Genomic DNA, 16,649 nt, shown 5'->3' on the forward strand with positions numbered 1-16,649 from the left:
TTATTCTAGTTTCTTACTTTCTAATTCTGTTCCCCTTTGCAAAATAAAATAATTTTATCTCCCAAAGCTTTTCGTAGTATTAATCCTTGTTATGTTTATGTTGTTTCCTTTTAAAGAATTTTTTCTTACCATGCAAGTTTAGGATTTGTTATAATGTCATATAAATCCAGATAAAAAATTAACAGATTTGGTCTTCAGAATAAGAACCACTTTTAATCTCTTATAACTCTTTGTAGTTGTGTGTTTGGCACTTATAAAGATGCTTAAGTATTTTCATTAACATTTGTGAAATCAGAAAAATCTCCTTTAAAAGTAGTACCTTTTTTGGAGATAGGACAGCTTAAGAGTTATAGAAAAACAGTGGTTTAAAACAGAGAGCAAAAAAAAAAAGTTGAATGTTACTGAAATGACCTAGTTTCCCAGGCAAAAATAAATAGTGTCTAGGAGTCCTGGTGTGGTGCTGTGGGTTAATGCGCCAGCCTGCAAATCCGTTGGAACTGCAGGGTTGGCGGTTCAAGCTCACCAGCCGCTCCTCGGAAACCCTGTCCAGGGTTGCTATGGGTCAGAACCGACTCCATGGCACTTAACAAAAACAACAACAACAACAACAAGTGATTCTTTCTCATTCTCTTTTCACCATCTAGCACCCCCAAACCCACACCTTCACCTTTTTTCTTGAATAGTGTAAAGAGATGATACCATACTAATATAGTGAGAAATGCTTTGATTATCATAAGTAAATAATAGACAAATACTTCCCATTTGCTTACGTGGTGGTGATGGTAATGTGCCATGGAGTCGGTTTCAACTCACAACTGCCCTTAATAGGGTTTCCGAGGCTGTAAATCTTCACAGATGCTGAAAATCTCATCTTTCTTTTGCCTAACGGATGGTAGTTTTCAACTACTGACCTTGAGATTAGCAGCCTGACTCATAACCACTATGCTGTCAGAGCTCCTTATTTGTTTGGGTAGGTAGTTTAATATTGCTAATGTCCTTGCTGTTGTTGATAAGTGCCATTGAGTCGATTCCAATCCATAGTGAACCTGTGTAGGGTTTCCAAGGAGCAGCTGGTGAGCTTGAACCACTGACCTTGCAGTTCAAATGACTTCACAGTCTGATGCATTAATTAGCCCACAGCACCACACTTATTTTAATAAGAAATCAGGAGAATTGCAAACAATTATTCCTTAATAATTGAATCAGGGAGTGTAGAAAAGTCAACTCTTAACTATAATGCAGATAATAGAAACTGTAGAGATTTCATTACTAAAAACGATGGATTTTATACTATGGACTAGAAAATTTCCACATATTATTATAACCAGAAGGAGCTCTGGTAGCATAGTGGTTACGAATCGGGCTGCTAATCTCACGGTCAGCAGTTTGAAACTACCAGCTGTTCCATGGGAGAAAGATAAGGCTTTCTGCTCCCTTAAAGATTTACAGCCTCAGAAACCCTGTACAGGGTTGCTATTAGTCGGAACCCACTCCACGGCACAGAACAACAACAACATTATAACCGGATTAAATACTGTTTCCATGAACTATCTTTGTTACCCCTTATCTACCAAACCTTAAATTATGGTAAGGATATGAAACTTGTGTGTAGACCTCATGTATCTAGTGGGGGTGATGGTGGTGGTGATATGCCGTGGAGTTGGTTCTGACTCATAGCGACCTTGTATGGGGTTTTCAAGGCTGTAAATCTTTATGGGAGCAGAAAGCCTCATCTTTCTCCTGCAGAACAGCTGGTAGTTTCAAACTGTTGACCTTGTGGTTCACAGCCCGATTTGTAACCACTACACTACCATGTATCTAGTATACTATAGTATTTTAAATTACTAAAATTGGTTCTCTACCTTACTGAATCGTGAGTGATTTTTAGCATTTGATAGCAAAAAAAAAAGCAAAACGAAAACATGCTTTCAGGTGAGTAGTCCCCCCCCCCTTCCTTGCTCCACACCCCCTTCCCCATGTATATACTAACAACCATAATTCAAAGGCATCAATTCATTGTTGTTGTTGTTAAGTGCCATTGAGTCGGTTCCAACCCATAGCGACCCTGAACAGGGTTTCCGAGGCTGTAAATCTTTACAGGAGCAGAATGCCTCCTCTTTCTCCCGCGGAGCAGCCGGTAGTTTCGAACTGCTGACCTTGAGGATCGCAGCCCGATTCGTAACCACTGCGCTACCAGAGCTCCTTATTAGTCTTCCTTATTTATTGTCCAGCTTTTATGTGCATATGAGTAAGTTGAGAATACCATGGTTTGGATCAGGCACATCTTAGCTCTAAATGTGACATTTTTGCTTTTTTTTTTTTTTTTTTGGAAAATACACTTTCAAGAGGTCTTTTGCAGTAGATTTGCCCATTTGCTTGACTGTTGCTTTTCCATGGTTGTGGATCCAAGTAAGTGAAGTCCATAAACAAGTTGTCAGCATTTTATTCCCCTTTATGTTAAGGTGTAATCCATACTTAAGGCTATAATATTTGATCATCAGCAAGCACTTCACATCCTTTTTGCTTTCAACCAAAAAGGTGTGTCATCTGCATTATTACAGGTTATTAATGAGTCTTTCTCCACTCCTGATGCTGCATTGTTCTTCATACAGTCCAACTTCTTGCATTATTTGCTCCACATACAAATTGAATAAGTATGGTAAAGGATTCAACCCTAATGCACAGCTTTCCTGATTTTAAGCCACACTTGTTCTGTTTGAACAACCACCTCTTGATCTATGTACAGGTTCTGCACGAACCCATTTAAGTGTTCTGGAATACCCATTCTTTGCAATGTTATACATAATTGTTTTGATCCACACAGTTCAGTGCCTTTACGCACTCAATAAAACTTTCATAAACATCTCTGGTATTCTCTTCTTTCAGCCAGATCCATCATACATCAGTATTGATACCTGTCTTTCCATTTCCTCTTCTGAATCTAGCTTGAATTTCTGGTTACTTGTAACAGCTGTAACCATTTAAAAATTATTTTCAGCATAATTTTATTTACATGTGGTATTGATGATATTGTTCAATGATTTCCACATTCCGTTAGATCACCTTTATTTGGAATAGGCATGCATATAACTGTCTTCCAGATTTCTTGGTATAGATAAGTCACTTCCTGCATTACATGTTTGTTGAAACATCTCTGTTTGTGGAGGCTCATTTACTGGAACCTTGTATTTTCTCCATTGCGTTCAACGCAGCCTGGACTTCTTCCTTCAGTACCATTGGTTCTTGGTCATTGATTCATATGATACCTCTTAAAATGGTTGAATGACAACCAATTATTTTGGGTATAGTGATTTCTGTGTATTCCTTCATCTTCTTCTGATGCTACCTGCATCATTTAATATTTTGCCTATAGGATCCTTCAATAATGCAACCCAAGGCTGGAGTTTTTTCATACATGAAAAATGCCAAGTTTGTTCTTCCTCCGTTTTGTTTTTTTAACTCCAGGATGTAATACTTTGTTTCTTCTTGAGCTACTCTTTTAAATCTTCTGTTTCACTCTTTTGCTTCATCATTTCTTTCACTCTAGCTTTTTTTGCGTTCAAGAGCAAGTTTCAGAGTTTCTTTTCACATCCATGTTAGTCTGTTCTTTTTGTCTTTAATTACTTTTTGCGTTCTTCATGTATAATGTCTTTGATGTCATCCCTCAACTTGTCTTGTCTTTGGACATTAGTAAATGAGTACAGTAAATGTATTCTTGAGATGGTCTCTAAGTTAATGTCAGGGTTATACTCTGGCTGTTGTAAACTTGTTTTATGTTTCTTCAGCTTCAATTTGAGCTTGATATAAGCAGTTGGTGGTCTGTTGTACAGTTGGCCCTTGACATTGTTCTGATACTGAGTTTCTCTATGGCTTCTCTGCACAGATGTAGTTTATTTGATTCCTGCACATTCCATCAAATGACGCTGAAGTATATGAGGTCTTGGTGTGATGGTATAGAATGAGCACTGGACTGCTAACCATAAGGTCGGGAGTTGAAATCCACTAGCTGCTTTTAAGAAATCCTATCTATACAGGGTCACTATGAGTCAGAACTGACTCAGCGGCACTTAGTAATAGCAACGGCATTGTACTTAAGACTAGATCTTGAACTGTTTTTTTGACAGTGAATGTGACATTTCTTTTCAGTTTGTCATTCCTGGCATAATAGACCTTGTTAAGATGACTAATACCAGTCCATTTCAGCTCACTAAAGCCTAGCATTTATTTATTGCTGTTAAGTGCTGTTGAGTCAGTTAAGACAACGCATATTGACCACTGTATAGGGTTTCTGAGGAGCATCTGGTAAGTTTGAACCACTGACCTTACTGCTCAAACTGAAGTCCAGTGCTTATCCTATACTGCCATACCAGCACATATGTATGCATTCCATTTCTTTTTTGACAAATTACAATTTTGCTTGATTCATACTGCTTACATTCCACGTTATTGGATGCTTGCTGCTGTTTTCTCTCATTTTGAGTTGTGCCACATCAGCAGATGACGGTCACGTGAAATCTTTACTCCATTCACTTCATTAAGTTCGACTCTGCTTTGAGAATACAGCTCAAAGGTACATTTGATTCTTTCTCATTTTCCTCCATACTCCATTAATACCCTGTAGAACACAGCCTGGTATTTTAAAAAAAAAAAAAAAAAAAAAATTTTTTCCCCCCAGTAAGTAGATCAGCAATGTTTGATGTACTGTGTTACAAAGTAGCTTGAAAAATTCATGATATCAATTGATATTCAGAAAGTGCAATATTATTCCAGAAAATGTTAGAAATTTTGAGGCAGCTTGACTCTTTTATTGGGGACGGTACCATTTAAGTTAGACTTTGTGAGGTTATGTAACAAAGTTTTAGAGGTTTTTATAAAACAGCAAGGGAACTCATGAATTCCCACTCCATTCAATTGTTTCTAGTGTTAACTGTTTTGTCTTATATTTGTATGTGTTAAGAATTTGTGTTAAAAGTTAACCATTTACAAAGATACAAATGTTCCTTTTAGATTTGACTTTGTCACTCTTTTCTTGGCATCCCTTTAACAGTAAACCAAGGGTCCTTGAATACTGGAAGAAAATCGCCTTTATTCTGTGTTTGTGTGTGTGTAGCAGATTAATAGTAAGTTACTAATGTGTATTTATTGTGATAATAGTTTTGTTTTTATCCTTTCAGGGTTTGAAAGTATTTTTGAAGGGCTGTTTGGACCTGGATTATTAAAAGATCTCAGCTTATTTAAAGGTATTCAAATTATTTATGATATTTCAAATTCTTCCTGATGACACATACAGGTAGTCCCCAACTTATAATGGGGTTCTATTTTGATGACTCCATTGCAAGTTGGTTCTGATGTAAGGTACCTCAGTTCAGAAATGTTTTAATTGTTGCCTTTTATTATTAATACCTATAAATCATAGCATTGAACATCTGTAAGTGAACACCTGAGAATGCTAACATAAACAAATTATGTGTGTATGTATATTGCTAATGATAAGATGTGCCAATTACAATAAAACCTCAGTTGTAAGAGCTGGTTTATTATAAGTTTTTGAATAAGTTTGAAACATGGGAATTACCTCTATGATTATTGATGATTTAAGCCTCAGTCTCCTCTTCCTTTCTTTTATTCTCTGTTCATGTGGGTTAAAACTGTATCCATGTAATAATAATTTTGTGTGTAGTTGGAAAGAAATTATTGGTGAGACACTGTAGATAAGCACTGGACTTCTAACCACAAGGTCAGTGGCTTAAACCTATTAGCCAGTTCTCGGAAACTCTAGGTAGGGTTGCTATGAGTTGGAACTGACTCGATGGCACTTAACAACAGTGAGCATTTAACAACTAAGAATTTTAAAAGACAATTATGTACTCTATACCACTTAGTAAGGAGTAGGTTACGTAGTGGAATACGAGTTGGGCTGCTAACCACAAGACCAGCAATTCGAATCTATGAGCCACTCCATAGGAGAAAGATGAGGTTTTCTGCTCCTATAAAGATTTACACCCTCGGAATTAACTCCCTGGCATACAACCACCACCACTTAGTGTGATTTCTCTTGTTATTAAAGCAAGCAATATTTTTTATGTTAGTTTTGCTTTTCTGAAAATTATTTTGTACAACTATTTATTTCAATTATTTTGCAGACTGTGAACCTGAAACCATTTCTGATTGGAATTTTGATGAAAATTGTCTATTTTGTTGCTTGAGAAGAGAAAAAGTAAAGGTAACCAAAAGATTTGTGAAACTTTACTCTGGTGTGGTAGTTTAAGGTTTGTTTTTTTTTTAATTGAATTTTAAAAGGATTCGTTTGTTAGAGGAATGGTTAAGAAAAGGATGTGTTTGGTTTCATATTTATTTTAAAAGGGTATTGCAATTTAAGCTGTTCTATTCTCTTGATTAGTCTATTTAGAAATCTAAATTCCAACATACCTTGCTTTGTTTATATAGTTCACTAGGCAGAATAATCAAATAGGAATCAAACTGTTCTGTTTATTTTAGTATAAATTGTATGGTAATTCAAGTAATGGGAGTCATTTGTAATGCAGAAAGAACACTAATAGGGCTGTGAATCAAGCAGTTACTAATTCATACAAATTAATGATGAACTGGCTTGTATTTTAGTATCTTTCTTTACATTATCTGGGCATGTAATGTCAAACTCATATATTCTTATTCTAAATGAATGCTGTTTATGTTCCGTTGTAAAAGGTACCTTGGTATTTCTATTGCTTTATTGCTTTGTGTTAATGATTACAAACATTATTCCAATTGTTGGAAACATTTTTAGTAGTGTTTGCTGTCTTATGTTCATATTCATGATATTTCTGTTTCTAGTTTTAAAGCTTTGGAAGCATGCTGATTCCTTGTTTTCTCCCTTGTATACTTCTCATTTCAATCATTGGCCAAATTCTGCCAAGTCTTCCCTCATAATGAATTTCATTCTTTTTCATTTCCACGGTCATCAGCATAATTCATATCTTTGGCGTTATTTATGGACTGCTAAAATAAAATGATTGGTCTGTATTTTAGTTTGTTAAATACTGCTACTTCTCAATAGTGTGGTGATGTCACACTGTACTTGGCTGTTACTGCCTTTATTATCTTCTGGATTCTTTAATGTAACAATGCCATAGTACCCTCCACTCTTCAGTCTGCTTCTTTTACTTTTTTTTTGCTTTACTTTACAGTGTTTCATTGGTTTGCCACTTAGAATATTTCCACTTGGCAATTCAGTTAGCTTTGGGGAAACTAATTTTCTTCATTGGACATATACTACCTGTCTTAGGCATATTTCTTCAGACTCAGCCATAACATCTATGTTGTTGTTGTTAAGTGCCATTGAGTCAATTCCAACCTATAGCGACCCTGTATAGTGTTTCTAAGTAGCAGCTGGTGAGCTTGAACCACTGACCTTACAGTTCAGACGACTTTGCATTTGACGCATTAGCCCGCAGTGCCACACCAGGACTCCATAACATCTATAAATGGAGCCATTTGTTGTTGTTGTTAGGTACTGATGAGCTGGTTCCAATTCATGGCTACCCTATGTACAACAAAGAAAGCCTGGTAGCGTAGTGACTTAAGTGTTGAACTGTTAACCACAAGGTCAGCATTTTGAATCCACCAGCCCTCCTCAGGAGAAAGATGAAGCTTTCTGTTCCTCTAAAGATATATAGCCTCAAAAACCTAATGCTACCACCACCACCCATGTACAACAGAATAGAACATTATAGGTCTTGTGCCAAACCCAGAATCATTGCTTCTGTTTGAACCCTTGTATCAATCCATCTGACTGAGGCTCTTCCTTTTTTTCACTACCCTCTTTATCAAGCATCCCTTCTCAAGAGACTGGTTCTTCTAATAATAGTCTAATGTACCCAAGACAAAACTTGCAACATCTTGATTTTAAGGAGCATTCTGGCTGTACTTTTTTCTGATGGCACACCATTGTTGTTGTTGTTATGTGCTGTGGAGTCGGTTCCAACTTATAGCGATCATGAACAGGGTTTCCAAGGCTGTAAATCTTTACAGGAGCAGAAAGCCTCATCTTTCTCCTGCGGAACAGCTGGTAGTTTCAAGTTGCTGACCCTGAGGTTTGCAGCCTGATTCGTAACCACTATGCTACCAGAGCTCCTTGGATATTTAATATTCTTTGCCAACACCATAATACAAAGGTTTAAGCCCAACTTCAGCCTTTTTTATTCATTGCCCATCTTTTGCATGCCTATGAAGCAATTGAAAATACATGGCTTGTATCACACCTTGGTCCTCAAAGTGATGTCATTGCATTATAACACTTTACAGAAGTTTTTTGCAGATGTTCCCAATGCAAGTACATCATTTGATTTTTTTGGCTGTTGCTTCCATGGATGTTCATTGTAGATCGAAATAAAGTTAAATACTTGGCAGCATCAATATTTTCTCCATTTATCAAGATGTTCATTTTTAGTTGTGAGAATTTTTATTTTCTTTATGTTATATTAAGGATTGGAATTTGGAAATTAAATATATCCACTGGATTGACTACATTTTAAGGGTGGCCCAGGTTTCCAAAGTAGAAGGAAATGTCTAAAGGCTACATAGATTGCAACATAGAGCATGATATTGGCTCTTGAGGTTGACATGATGCAGTATTTAGGTAATGTTTGGAAATGCTGTTGAAAATACTCATCTCATATAAAAGAGAGGGACGTTAATGTGTATTTTTATTGAGTACTGAAGTAGATAGAATTAATGAAGTCAAATATTATGTGTATTTAATATAAAAAATCTGTAGGTGTAAAAAGTATGAAATAGCTTCCCTGGTAAAAACAACCGATATTGATATGGAAATTAGCAAAACAATTGTTACACTTAGGATCATACAGACATGAGAGATTATAATTTGCAAGGGAAAATTAAAATTTTTGAGTATGGCAGTGCTGCTCTTTGTTTTTTGCATTCCCATCTAATCTTCATAATGCTAGAAAGTTGGTTAAAGCTATCCAATTTGAACAAATTAATGGGAAGAATCAGATTAAGTTATGAATTTAGTCACATATCTGAGATTTAATCTGTGTTTTTAGACTCCGAGGGGTTTCAGTAAGTTTTTGTAAAAATTCCATTATGTTTTAATTCCATTGTTCCACCAATTCTGAAGTCCCCTAATGCATGTAGTCCTGGTGTGACGCTGTAGGACAAACACTGGACCGATAACTGCAAGGTTGGTGGTTCAAACCCACTAGCTGCTCGTTGGAAATCCTATACAGGGTCACCACGAGTCAAGAATTACTGAGGACTTGGAATTGCCCTGTTGTAAAGAGGGAGAAGATACAACACAAGTGGTCGTGAACATATTTGAAATAACCAATCTTAGCCTTGTTGTGTGTATCTATTAGTGAAAGAACAACTGACTGTTTCGTATGCTTGCTTTCCTATTTTCTTCCATCCTTTTCTATAAATTGGTTCATTGTAGATGAAAAAAAAACATTTACTGATGAAAGACTCAGAAAAACTCAGGATGTTTAATAAACTTGGGAAATTATATTAATGCTAAGTGTGGTGAGATTAGCATTAATATAGTTTCTATGTGCCAAGTATGTATTTAGAGTCCTCGTGTGGTACTGGAACTGGACTGCTAGCCACACGTTGGTGGTTCAAACCCACCAGTCGCTCCTTGGAAACCAACCCTACACGGGGTTTCCATGAGTTGAAACTGAATTGATGACATTTAATAGCAACAACAAATATATATTTACAATTCTGTGTATATTACTCAGTTGTGAGGTGTGTTTGGTTTTGTTTTTAAGCTTCTTTTTGAAGTATTTCTTTGCTTCTAACAACATTTACAAAAATAATACATAGTCTTCACCAGATTGTATATAGCAATACAGTTTTTAAAAGCCAGCATATTAACATTGATATGACATTATTATCCATTCTGCAGACCTGTTCAAAATTTTCTAGTTATCTCTTGTGTCCTTTTTCTGGTCCAACGTCCAATCTTGGCTTACATTTTGTCTTTAGTTGTCTTGTCTCCTTTAAGTTTACAAACCTGTTAACTTGTAGTTTCGGTTTGTCTGATATTTCCTCATGATTGAATTGACATTATGTGTTTGTTTTGTTTTCAAAATTGATGTATGTCCACTTTAATGGATCCTGGTAGATGTTGTTGTTGCTAAGTGCTGTACAGGGTTTCCAAGGAGACCTGGTGAGCTTGAACCACCGACCTTGAGTTCAAATGACTTTGCAGTCTGACACATTAGCCCACAGCGCCACACCAGGACTCCTGGGTGGGTTGGTTGTTTATGTACCATGGAGTCGGTTCCAACTCATAGCGACCCTGTACAGGGTTTCTGAGGCTAAAAGTCTGTATGGGAACAGAAAGCCTCATCTCTCTCCCATGGAACAGCTGGTAGCTATGTATTTATTATATTCGTTGATGTACTCAACCATTCTCACCCTCCCTTTTCCAGGTTATTCTTCCCATATTACCATAAGCTCACTGACCCTAAGTTTTTCCTATCTAATATTTCAATTTTCTGTTGTCAATTTGGTCCCCTATAGATAGAACTTAAAAGAGCACAATAGTCAAGGCAGACATTCTTTACTAGTTAAATTAACTATTGTTTGGTTTCAATTGCTTTATTTTTATCATAACAGAACATTTTAGATAGAATTCTTACATAGCTCTATCTGTTTATAAACTTGTCTACAGATAAAATAATTTTACAACTTTATATATTTAATGTATAATTATGAGTCAGTTCTGACTCAAAGACCCTTTGCATAATAAAACAAAACACTGCCCAATTCTGTACCATGTCACAATTGTTGTTAACCCTTAAGCCCATTCTTGCTTTCTATGCCAGTCCATCTTGTTGGGAGTCTTCCTCTTTTTTGCTGACCCTTCCATTTACCAAACAAGGTATTCTCTTCCCAGGGACTGGTCCTTCTTGATAATGTGTTTGAAGTCTGAGAGATGAAATCTGGCTTCTAAAGAACATTCTGGTTGTACTTTTTTCAACACAGATTTGTTTGCTCTTTTGGCATTCCATGGCACTTTGAATATTATTCCCAAACACTATAAATCAAATGTTTCAATTTTTCTACTGTTTTCTGTATTGTCCAACTTTCGCATGCATATTAGGCGATTGCAAATGCCATTGCTTGGGTCAGGTGTACCTCAAACTTAACGTCTATGCTCTTGAAGACTTTAAAGAGGTCTTATGAAGTAGAAGTGCCTAGTGCAATACGTTGATTGATTTCTTGACCACTGCTTTCATGAGTGTTGATAGTGGATCCAAACAAAATGAACTATTTGACAATTTCTGTCTTTTCTCCATATATTATGATGTTGTCCAGTTGTGAGGATTTTTATTTTCTTTACATTGAGGTGCAACCCATACTGAAGGCTGCAGTCTTTGATTTTTGTCAGTAAGTATTTCAAGTCCTTTTCACTTTCAGCAAGCAATACTATATTATCTGCAGGGTTGAAAGGGACGGACAACTTAAGGCATTGGCTACCTAAAATGGGGCGGGGGGGGGGCAGGCTATAATGCCATGAAGTGACTGGCTTACAAGTTTTCAAGAGGGAGTTTAGTTTCAGAGTGTGCTGGGGAAGATAGACTCTCCAATGCATAGCTTTCATGTTGTATAGATGGGTATGGTGAAAGGAGAAGGGGAATAAGATTATTAGGATTAAATAGCGAGTAATTGTTATCATCATGGAGTCCTGGTGTGGCACTGTGGGGTTAATGCGTCAGACTGCAAAGTCGTTTGAACTGCAAGGTTGGCAGTTCAAGCTCCCCAGCTGCTCCTTGGAAACCCTATACAGGGGCGCTATGGGCCAGAATCGACTCGATGGCACTTAACAACAATTGTTATCAAGATGAATTGCTATTGTTACAGCTATAAAGGTGGAAGTCTTGTAACATAAAGAGAGGAGTAGCTAATCTTATATTCCGGGAACAGAGGTACCCTAGGGCCATCGAGGGAGAAGAGCACAAGTAGAATGTGGGACCCTATCCAGAGTTGGAGGCAAAGATGATGACATTGAGAGATAGAGCAACTGAGGACTCTTGACTCATGGTTAGAGAAATGCTCTGTGCTGATGGGCAGGAGGCAGGCTTACAGAATGCGCCCTTTAGTTGTCTAAATGATTATATATTCCTGAGTGATTTTGTGTACATCCAAAAAAAGAAGAACCACAGGGAATAGAAGCAAATACTGTTGATTGATGAGGCATGAAGGGGATTGTAATCATTCCAGTGAAATGAAATACGATAGGATGAATGTAAAACCAATATTCTCCCATCTAAACTATCACTCAATTCACAATTTTAAAAAATCTTAAAAAAAAAGAATAAGGAAATAAAAAAAGACTGCGTCATCTGCGTATCGTAGGTTGCCAGTGAGTCTTCCACCAATCCTGATGCCATGTTCTTCTAATCCTGCTATTGGATTATTTTTTCAGCATGCAGGTGGAATGAGTATGGTGAAAGAACACAACCCTGGCACACACCTTTCCTGATTTCAAACCATTCATTGTCCCCTTGTTCAGTTTGAACGACTGTCTGTTAGTCTATGTACAGGTTCCTCATGAGCACAATTAAGTATTCTGGAACATCCGTTCTTTGCAATGTTATCCATAGCTTCTTATAATCTACACAATCAAAAGCCTTTGCATAGTCAATAAAGCAGATAAACATCTTTCTAGTACTCTTTGCTTTCAGTCTAGTTCCAGTTGATGTAAACAGTGATATCTCTTGTTCTGCATCTTCATCTGAATCTGGTTCTACCTTTGACAGTTCCCTGTCAGCATACTGTTGTAGCCATTTTTGCAAAATTGCAAAATTTTATAATAGACAATTTTTTGTGAGAAATACTGGCTCAGAATGTTCCTTAAAACACTTTTATAGCAAAATTTTAAATTATGAGTTAATTTCAAGTCTAATTTAAATCATTTTATAGCAATTAAAGCAAATGTTTTCTTTAGTTGATATGAAAAATATTAAATGAAGTATTCCTCCTTAACTCTCATAAATGTATTTCCTAAGTCAGTGTTCAGAAGCTTTAACTATGAATATTTACATGTTCCCATTACACTTAACTGATGGGAACGCTATTAGATAAGCACTGGGCTACTAACTACAAGGTCCACTATTTGAGCCCAAGTGCCAGTCCCCAGGAGAAAGATGAGGCTTTCTGCTGTTGTAAAATCTTTTTACAATCTTGGAAACCCTCTACAGGGTCATTGTGAGTCTGAACTGATTTGATGGCACTTAACAGCTTGGATCAGGAGCTCTGGTAGTCTAGTGGTTACAAATCAGCCTGTTAATCTCACGGTCAGCAGTTCAAAACTACCAGCTGTTCCACCGGAGAAAGATTAAGCTTTCTGCTCCCGTGAAGATTTACAGCCTTGGTAAACCCTGTACAGGGTCACTATGAGTCGGACCCGGCTCCACGGCACATAACAACAACAGCTCGGATCAACTATCAATACCCATGGAAGCAGCAGTCAAGAAATCAAATGATGTTTCGCACTGGATAAATCTGCTGCATGAGACCTTTTTTAGAACAAAGATGTCTGTTTGAGGACTAAGGTACGCCTGACCCAAGCCATGGTATTTTCAGTAACCTCATATGCATGTGAAAGTTGGACAGTGAATAAAGAAGACCATAAAAGAATTAATACATTTGAGTTACGGTGTTGGAAGAGACATATTAAAAGGACCATGGACTGCCAAAAGAACAACAACAACAAAAATCTATATTGGAAGAAATCTGGCCGGAGTGCTGCTTGGAAGTCAGGGTGACCAAACTTCATGTCTCATACTTCAGACATAATATCAGGAGGGATCAGGGGATTCCAGCCTCAATGTTTTCAGAACTTCTGATTTCCTCAGGAATTTAGTATTGTGTTCTGCATTTTCTTCCTTTTGATCAGGATTCCTTATTAAAAATTTTCAGTAATGGTAGTAGGCACAATCCATTTTTTCTTGTCTCATGGCAAAGTAGCAGTTGTTCATAGTCTACATCATGTTGTTTGTTATTCTGACGTCTTGCTGCAGACTACCACAACCTAAAATGATTCCCACTATTTGTTACATAAAAGGGGCTGTGGCAGAAAAAGATAACAGTATTGTTGGCAATGATACAGCTATTAGGATTGCTGGGGGCGGGGGAAGGAGTACAGAAACAAATAGGGGAAGTTCAAAGGTTGTGTATTTACAAGATTTAAATAGATAAAAGGCAAAGTTAAATAAATACCATAAAGTAGTACATGATTAGTTGCTCAGTGAATTGTATAAATATAAATGGGGGAACCTAACCTTATGGTACTTTCCTATAGCTTTTATATTGGTTAGTTAAAAAAATTAAGGAAAATAGCTTGGCAAAATGAATCAGTTCTCATTTTAAGATTCCATTAGATACCACAGAATTTAGATGGGATTTTGTTTATTTGTGTTTTTTTTCTGTAGATTTACTCATGAAACATATAAATCAGTAGTTTATGGTTAAGTTGCCTCTATTCAGTTTATGTGGTCAGAATTAACTAATCATGTGTCTAATGTATTGAATGTCTGGTTCTATGCTAGGCCAGAGAAGACATAAAGAAATAGAAGGCCTGATTCCTACTTGCTTATAAAATGTTGGGGAGACAATGCGTGGCTAAAACACTATTAAATCTCTTACCTATGTTGTTGTTGTTAAGTGCCCTATAGTTGATTCCTACTCATAGCGACCCTGCATAAGGTTTCCAATGGCTGGTGGGTTTGAATTGCCAACCTTGCAATTAGTAGTCCAGTGCTTACCCACACCAGGTGTGTAACTTTCACATACCTGGAGTCCTGTAGGGAGACTTATATCATCCATCTCATACACCTAGAACAAACGCTTAGGTGTTGGTAGGAAACATTGAAAAAGTAAGACCACCATCATCCTTTCCACCCCCAAACCCCTTCTTTGTCATGTGTAATATTTTATTAAGACATTTGTTGTTGTTAAGTGCCATCGAGTTGGTTCCGACCCATAGCGACCCTGTATAGGGTTTCCAAGGAGCAGCTGGTGAGCTTGAACCACCTACCTTGCGATTCAAATGGCTTTGTAGTCTGGCGCATTAAGCCACAGTGTCACATCAGGACTCCTATTAAGGCAGTGGATATACATATGTGTGTGTGTGTATATATATGGATTCCTATGCCAGATTCCAGTGGAAAGGGCTTCTTATATGGATTGAACAAGCACAAAAGCATACTATACTGGCCTTTGAGAGAATAGCTTCTTCAGAATATTGGTTGTGGGAGCTAGGTTATAAATGTTAACAGAGTTCATGAAGAAGAAATGGGTGTTGTGGGAGTAAAGAAATGGATAATCAACTTGTAGTGTGAAAAGTTGACATTGTAAGGAATGATGAAGAAAACAGGATCATAGAATGAACAGCAATGGATTTTAACATGTAAAAGAGTTTTTGGTCAGGAGGAAGGAAAGACATAAGTAATACTTAAACTCCTAGAACAAGAAAGAGGCTGGAGGAGAGGAACAAACTAAAATTATAAAAGGAGGGAACAGTTGAGAGAGGTAAGACTATTAGAGAATCAGTAACAAATTAGTTGCTGAGCGATGATGAGAGATTCCTGTTGAAATTAGGATAAAGTCAATATAACTAACATTTGAAAACTACATATTTCACATTTCACAGGACTTAAAATGAACCAAGAAGGCCTAAGAATTCTGGCTAACTGACCTGTTCATACTGAGGGCAAAGAACAGTGACGGAACTTTCAGGTATGAAGGTGGTGCTTAAAAATTAATGTTGTTAAGTGCTGTCGAGTCAGTTCCATATCGTAGCAACTTTATGCATAACAGAACGAAACACTGCACAGTACTGCACCATCCTCACGATTGTTGCTACACTTGAACCCGTTGCTGTTGGCACTATGCCAATCCTGCTTGTTGGGGGTCTTCTGATTTTTACTGACCTCCACTTTACCTAGCATGATATACTTCTCCAGGGACTGGTCCCTCCTGATAAGATGCTGGAAGAAAGGATAATAGACTGTACTAATGAATTGCTGCTCAGAGCTTTGTACTTATCCAGCCACAAAACAGATAAAGTTTCAAGAAAATGAATATGATTTCCTCATTGAACAATGGATTTTCAAGTAGAGAAGAATTGCTAACTAGAGATATTAAAGGAGCTCTGGCTGCGTAGTGGTGATGAATCGGGCGGTGAACCTCAGGGTCAGCAGTTTGAAACTACCAGCTGCTCCATGGGAGAAAGATGAGGCTATCTGCTCCCGTAAAGATTTACAGCCTCGGAAACCCTGCACAGGGTCGCTATGAGTCAGAACTGACTCCATGGCATGTAACCACCAATCAGGGATATTAAATAAAATATTATTTTTGTCATTTAAAAAAAAAAAAAAGCCATTTATGTGTTGTCAGTATAAAATTTGAGAGATTGAAAAAAGATGGGTAAATTATTTGACTCTGAAATATGTTGTTTTTCAAATCTTGCTTGAGGAGATTGTTAAAAATTAACCAAAGCCACAAATAAGATTAGAGTATGCATGTTAGTATTGTGTTTCATATGGACAATAGAACTGTCCCATAAGGTGTCCCAGCTGTAATCTTTTTTTTTTTTCTTTTTTATCTTTTAACTTTTT

At 37.0% G+C, this 16,649-nt stretch overlaps 1 protein-coding gene across 3 annotated transcripts in view; it reads left to right on the top strand.

The window, feature by feature from the left end:
* Positions 1-16,649, top strand: part of LCOR (ligand dependent nuclear receptor corepressor) — a 142,501-nt gene that overhangs the window by 81,000 nt on the left and 44,852 nt on the right. For all 3 annotated transcript variants that reach the window (XM_006831194.1, XM_006831193.1, XM_006831195.1), the window contains exons 3-4: positions 5,175-5,240; positions 6,144-6,223. The gene's annotated coding sequence lies outside the window, so the exon portion shown is untranslated. The remainder of the gene's footprint in view (positions 1-5,174; positions 5,241-6,143; positions 6,224-16,649) is intronic.

The sequence above is a fragment of the Chrysochloris asiatica genome, unplaced genomic scaffold (genome assembly GCF_000296735.1).
Source record: "Chrysochloris asiatica unplaced genomic scaffold, ChrAsi1.0 scaffold00003, whole genome shotgun sequence".
Lineage (NCBI taxonomy): Eukaryota > Metazoa > Chordata > Mammalia > Afrosoricida > Chrysochloridae > Chrysochloris > Chrysochloris asiatica.